This window comes from Ursus arctos, unplaced genomic scaffold (assembly GCF_023065955.2).
Source record: "Ursus arctos isolate Adak ecotype North America unplaced genomic scaffold, UrsArc2.0 scaffold_7, whole genome shotgun sequence".
NCBI classification, from domain to species: Eukaryota; Metazoa; Chordata; class Mammalia; order Carnivora; family Ursidae; genus Ursus; species Ursus arctos.
In genome coordinates, this window is record NW_026623089.1 from 30,813,090 (window position 1) to 30,820,256 (window position 7,167).

At 37.8% G+C, this 7,167-nt stretch overlaps 1 long non-coding RNA gene across 3 annotated transcripts in view; it reads left to right on the forward strand.

Moving 5' to 3' along the window:
* The window catches only part of LOC113251763 (uncharacterized), a 37,055-nt gene that overhangs the window by 15,643 nt on the left and 14,245 nt on the right, over window positions 1–7,167 (forward strand). For all 3 annotated transcript variants that reach the window (XR_008958024.1, XR_003314608.4, XR_007190019.2), the window contains one exon: window positions 2,214–2,340. This is a non-coding gene — a long non-coding RNA (uncharacterized LOC113251763). The remainder of the gene's footprint in view (window positions 1–2,213; window positions 2,341–7,167) is intronic.

Here is a 7,167-nt window from a genome sequence, read left to right on the forward strand (position 1 = left end):
TGTGGAAACAGTGAGAGCACATGTTTGTCTGTTGGGATCCCCTCCTCCTAAAGCTGTTTTATGCTGAAAATGTATCTTTTCCAAATGGGAAAAACATCACCATCTTCTTGAGAGCTTTATTTGAGGGTGTTATTGTTATGTTAGCCAGAGACCTCTGGGTTTTAATGTAAGTGGTTGGGGTCACCTAGAGTTGTCTATAGTTATAGAATGAATTGATTTATTGTGAAGTCGATGTATTACAATTTTTGAATCAATAAACGACCATTCTTGAAAGCCAGCTGGTATTTTGTTTGCTGCTAAGCCATACAACATCTTTGGGCACTGAGAATGGGATCCTATTAAAAAGAGACCTGCATGAATACTTACTATGGCTTTCATCTAGAATCTCTTTGAAGCATGGTGAAGTCTACTTGATCTGAGAAGATTTTTATTATCGGTAAAAAAAATAAAATGTATTTTTCCTAATTGTGAAAGTAATCCATATTTACTGTAGAAAAAGAACACAAAGTTACAACGGAAAAAATTAAAATCATCCACAGTCCCACTACCCAACAATAACTATGTTAAACCCTTTGACAGAGGGGTGGCTCAGTCGTTAAGCATCTGCCTTTGGCTCAGGGCGTGATCCCGACATTCTGGGATCGAGCCCCACATCAGGCTCCTCCACTGGGAGCCTGCTTCTCCCTCTCCCACTCCCCTGCTTGTGTTCCCTCTCTCACTGGCCGTCTCTCTCTCTCTCCCTGTCAAATAAATAAATAAAATCTTAAAAAAATAAAAAAAATAAATCCTTTGACAAACATCCTTTGAGATGACCAAATTAAGTTAGTTGTCTTTGAACCAGTTAGACATACCCAGTGGCCTACCCTAAAGTGATTTGTGAGTAAGGGAGGGCTTTGAGCCTCTCTATAATCCAAAGACCCCTTTCACTTGGCACCTCACTGGGAGGAATATCTATAAAACATGAGTCTTCCTAAATAAACTAATTGCTAATACTGCAGCACATACCCAAACAGTCCTTTATGTATTTCTCAAGACCTTTTGGAGAACCTAGTTTCTAGGATGACACATTATTTTGTGATGCTTTGATAATAGGACCAGTAGAGGTTGTATTTCCTTAAGGGCATGAACATCGTTTCCCTTGGCTGTGTGAAAAAAGGAAGAAAGGTGTGCAGTTGGAGGATATAATCCCATCATCTCAGATTATAAGCCACTTCCCTAGCATCTGAGAACCATGAGGCTCCTCTGAGAAAAGCAAAGACAAAATATTTGCTGAGTCACTTTCTTGCTTTCTATGTATTGGGACGGGGTAGTAGTGGTAGCTGGCTAGGAAGACTTCTGGGGCAATCATCTTTGTATTCCCTCTACTGCCAGGCACAAAGCCTGAAGCCTCATAGTGCAGTAGCAATTAGTAAAAGTTGCAGTTGTGTTAAGAATAATCAAGGTCAAAGAGCACTTGAGGATACATATTGACAACAGCTCACATCACATATGCCACTTAACCATGTAAGAGATCCAGACCTTCTGGATCTCTGGCCCAGTAAATTAATATCTAAGAATGGAGGTAGGTACAGGAAGGATCTGCAGACTGACATGAGGACATGGCTGTAATCTGTGGACACATGCCACCCAGCCCTGCACTTTTGTACTGAGGTGACTTTCTACAGCAAAAGGATGTCTCTTCTGCTGTCTTGGGAACTTTCTGGAGAAGACATGTATGTACAGTAAAAGTGCTTTGTTCCTGCAGCAATACACCCTCCTGACTCTCTGCATCAAAACTGCCTGGAGTGCCTTCTAAAAATGCAGGTTCCTGATTCCCAGTCCAGATTTACTGAATCAGAATCCTTTGGACTAGAGGTTTAAACGATTCTTATGCACCCTGTTGTTTGAGAACATGGGGTTAAGCAGTGTTTTCAAGCTTAATGTGACGTAGTAGAGTTAGAAATGTTTACTAAAACAATACTTATTCCTACGAGGGCATTCATATCTTCTATTCCATTCTATTCTATTCAGTTTGCTGACTCTGATCCATTAAGTTGATTTCATGACCCACTAATGCTGAATTAGAAAACTGAATTCAATGACTTTTAATGTTTCAACATTAAACATTCTGCAACTGGGAAGAATTGAACAGCATACAGAAAACAGCATACAGAAAAATAAATGTAAATATAAAAAAAAAATAAAATGTCATCCTCTTTTTTTCCTCCTTTCAGATTGTAGCCAACATGAAGATTGTCAAAATTCATGGAAGCCCAACAGATGACATACCTGGGCTTTACTCTCTTGCGACTGAACAATTAAAATCTTTGGGCTTCAGTTTTCATCATCTATAACACAAAGGTAATATTCCCCTTTACATTTCTTAAAACTTTTCAGATGAGAGGAGTGCCTAGGTGGCTCAGTCAATTCAGATGAGAGGAGTGCCTAGGTGGCTCAGTCAAATCAGACTCTTGATTTCAGCTCAGGTCATGATCTCATTGTCCTGGGATCAAGCCCCGGATCAGGTTGTGCACTCAGCGAGGAGTCTGCTTGTCCCTCCCACTTGTGTGCTCGCTCTCTCAAATAAATAAATAAATAAATAAATTCTCTTTAACAAGATTAAAACTATGAGGAAGCTCTGTGGACTCTACATTCATACACTGACCTAATTAATGCAATGCAATTAATGTAATTATGTCCTTTTATGTTAATTGTTACTTGAAAATGTTTGGACATCAGGCCACCTCTCTCATAATACCTGTTGCTTTCTGATCATAACTTACACTCTCCTTGATCCCTGGTGGATGGGCTTTAGAGGAAATGGCACTGCAAAAATCATGTGAATCTTAATGCAATATTTGGTTCTTGCTCTTACATTCTTAGTTGCTTTCATATAAGAGAAAATGTCCTGAAAAAACACACCTGGGAGAGCAATCTAGATCTTTGGTCTCGAGATATCTTCTTTTTCTTTAAATTTATTTATTTTAGAGAGAGAAAGCACTCAGTTTATTGAATAATCCATACTTTCCTGCACTGACCTGAGATGCTACCATTATCTCATATTAAATTCCATATATGGTTAGGTTTATTTTTGGAATTTCTGTTGTTCCACTGAACTGTCAACTCATTTGCCAGTAGCACAGTGACTTATTTACTGCAGGTTTGTTATATATTTTAATATGTCAGAGAGCTTATCTCCCCTCCTCATCCTTTTTCAGAATTTTCCTGGTTATTCTTGTTTAGTTCATTTTCAAAAATTGGCTTGTGAGGTTAATTTACAGATTAATGTAAGAACTGTCATCTTTATGATGTTGATGTGTCCTAAGAATATGGCATGACTGGGGCGCCTGGGTGGCTCAGTCAGTTAAGCATCTGTCTTAGGCTCAGGTCATGATCTCAGGGTCCTGAGATGGAGCCCCTTGTCCTTCTCTCTCTGCCCCTCCTCCCCACTTGTGCTCTTTCTCTCTCAAGTAATAAAATCTTAAAAAAATATGGCATGACTTTTTCAAGTATTCTTTTGTGTCACTGACAAGTATTTAAAGTTTTCTTCGGGGGAGGGCAGTGGGGAATTGGGATAGGCCGGTGATGGGTATTAAGGAGGGCATGTATTGCATGGAGCACTGGGTGTTATATGCAAATAATGAATCATGGAACACTACATCAAAAAATAAGGATATACTGTATGGTGACTAACATAACATAATAAAAAATTATTATTAAAATAATGTAAAAAAGTAAGTAATGCAACTATACCATTTTTTCCCATATGATATCTAAATAAATAATTTTTCTGGCAAAAATAAATAAGTAAATAAAAGTTTTCTTCATACTGATCTTGCACATTATATTTATTGCTAGACATTTTATCTTCTTTTGGTGGCCGTTATACTTGAATATATTTTTCACTAAATCTAACTGGTCCTGTCTGTATATATGAAAGCTATTTTAATTATGCACCCAGTCAATTTACTGAATTCACTTATTGTCTGTAGTAGTTTTCCAGTTGGTTATCTTGGGAGTTTCCAGGTGTACAATCATATCTGCAAAAGTGGCAGTTTTACCTCCTTTTCAATTTTTAAACTGTTTTATCTAGCTGCACTGCAGGCGTAGATCAGGTTTTTTTTCTTTTATAATTCTTTAATTTCTGCTTTTATCTTATTTCTTTCCTTCTGTTTTTGCTTGGTTTACTTGTTCTTGTTGGCATTTTAACTTTGTTTTTGATCCTATTATCTATATTTTTTTCATTGCATTTTCATGGAAGTATGTTTTCTATAATGACTGTATGATGTTAATTCTACATTTTGGAATTACTTGCTGTTTTCTTTATGGAAAGTCAAATTTTGTGAAAGTTCACATTAGAGTTTAATATTATCAAAGAAAACTTAGATATAATAATTATTAGTACACCATTTACTTGTGCAAAGGAAACCAGTAATAAGTTAATTTCATTTAATGAAGGCAAAAATGGGACTATTTTTGCAGTTTGGAAACCATGGATTTTCTTTTCTTTGGGTGAGCTGCCGATTAGCTGCAGCTAGCAAAAAGGCCAGTCAAGGCATTGTGACCATAGGCACCCAGATGGGTCAACAAAGAAAGCAATTCCAGTTGTTAAAAACTTTTGAGAAGACTGAGAGTTTTGCTACTGGCACAGGTGGCACTCTGTCAAGTGTCCTCTGTGACCTTGTCCACTAGGTCTGTACCATCTCCCTTCTCAGAACCTCTCCACATAGGTCAGTTAGATCAACCATATAATGTTATTAATATCTTTTAGATCTTTATTTATTTTTTAAATTACCAATCTGCCAGGGACCAAAAGAGATGAATTACAGTTTCCTACCCCCTATGTTTTTCTTTTATTTCTCCTTATATCCTCTGTTGCTTTCACAAAGTATCGTTGCAAGATTATATGATTCACAGATATTAACTGTTCATCTGTACTGTGAATTATAACCTTTAGCATTAGGCAGTGCCCCTTTTCTCTGGTTGGTCTAATACATTTGGGCCTGAATTCAGCCTTGTCTGTTATTAAGATGTTGCTTTTTGAGATTTTTTTTTTTTTTTTTTTGGTATCTTTTTACTCATCCTGTGTCTTCAACCCTTCAGAATCATTTTATTTTTGTTGTAGGTCTGTTAGATAGCATACTTTTGAGTTTTGCTTTGTGATTCAGTCTGAAATTCTTTTTCTCTTAAGAACTGAGTTTAGGGGACACTGGGTGGCTCAGTTGATTAAGCATCTGCCTTTGGCTCAGCTCATGATCCCAGGTCCTGGGATCGAGTCCCGCATCAGGCTCCTTGCTCAGGGGGGAGTCTGCTTCTCTCTCTGCCTGCTGCTCCTGTTTCCCTCTCTCTTTCTGACAAATAAATAAATGGAACCTTAAAAGAAAAAAATGTTGAAGTACCTTTAAAAAAAAGAATTGAGTTTAGCCCTTTTACATTTGATTTGTATATTTGGTCTTAATTCTGTCCTATTGTTATAATTTTTGTATTTATACCTTCTAAAAATATTTTACACAGACTGCTTGCTCTGTTTTCTGTATTTGATAATTAGGAGGGTTTGTATTTTTGTTCCTGTAGTTACCTTTGTAATATCCTGATTGTATAACAACCTCAATTCTGTATTTATTCAGCCAGACTTTCAATATTTGTAATTTCCTTCCATAAGTAATGACAAATGATCAGCTGGATTTCATTAAGATAAAAAACTTAGGCTCTGTGAAAGATAATGTCAAGAGAATGAGACAAGCCACAGACTGGCAAAGACACATCTAAGAAAGGATTGTTAGCCAAAATGTAAAAAGAGGGTCATCTGGCTGGCTCAGTCCATACAGCATGCAACTCTTGATCTCAGGGTCGTAAATTTCAGCCCCACGTTGGGCATAGAGATTACTTAAAAGAAAAAAAAAGTGAAATACCCAAAATGTACAAAGAACTCTTAAAATTGACAATAAGAAAATAACCTGAAGGGCGCCTGGATGGCTCAGTCGGTTGGGCATCTGACTCTTGATTTCGGCTCAGGTCATGATCGCAGGGTTGTGAGACTGAGCCCCACGTCGGACTCTGTGCTCAGCACTCAGTCTGCTGGAGATTCTCTCCCTCCCTCACCTCTCCCTCTGCTCCTCCCCCCACTCGCACGCATGCACTCTCTGAAATGAGTGAATAAAATTAAAAAAAAAAAAAAAAAAAACCTGGTTAAAAATTGGGCTACAGACCTTCAGATACCTCCCCAGATATACAGATGGCAAATAAACATATGAACAGTTGCCCCACATCATTTATCATCAGGGAAATGCAAATCAAAACAATGAGATACTATACACTACATACCCCTACACACACTACACACCTATAGAACGACCAAAATCCCAAACACTAACACCACCAAATGCTGATAAGGATGTGGAGCAACAGGAACTCTCTTTCACTGCTGGTGGGAATGCAAATGTACTACCACTCTGGAAGATAGTTTGGAGGTTTCTTACAAAATTAAACATGCTCTTAACCATACAACCTAGCAACCTCACTTCTTTGGTACTTACCCCAAAGAGCTAAAAACTGACATCCACAGTAAAACCTGCATACATGTTGATAGCAGTTTTATTCGTAACTGTTGAAACTTGGAAGTAGCCAAGATGTCCTTCAGTAGGTGAATGAATAAGTAAACTGATCCACCCAGACAATGGATTATTCAGCACTAAAAAGAGTTAACAAGCTATGAAAAGACATGACGGAAATTTATACGTATCATGAAGTGAAAGAAGCCAATCTGAAAAGGCTATGGACTATATGGTCCCAACTATATGACATTCTGGAAAAGGAGAAACTATGGAGACAATAAAAAGATCAGTGGTTGCCAGGGTTTGGGGGTGGGGGAAAGGGACGGCATGGGGAGGGATGAATAAGCAGATTACAGAGAATTTTTAGTAGTGAAAATACACAGTATGATAGTGTAATGATGGATACATGCCATTATACTTTTGTCTAAACCCATAGAATGTCCACCACCAAGAGTGAACCATAATGTAAACTATGGACTTTGAGTGATTATGAATTGTCAGGTAGATTCATCAGTTGTAACAAACGTACCACTCTGGGATAGGACATTGATAATGGGGGAGAATGTGCATGTGTGGGGTAGTGGGCACGTGGGAAATTTCTGTACCTTCTTCTCAATTTTGCTCTAAAAACTCC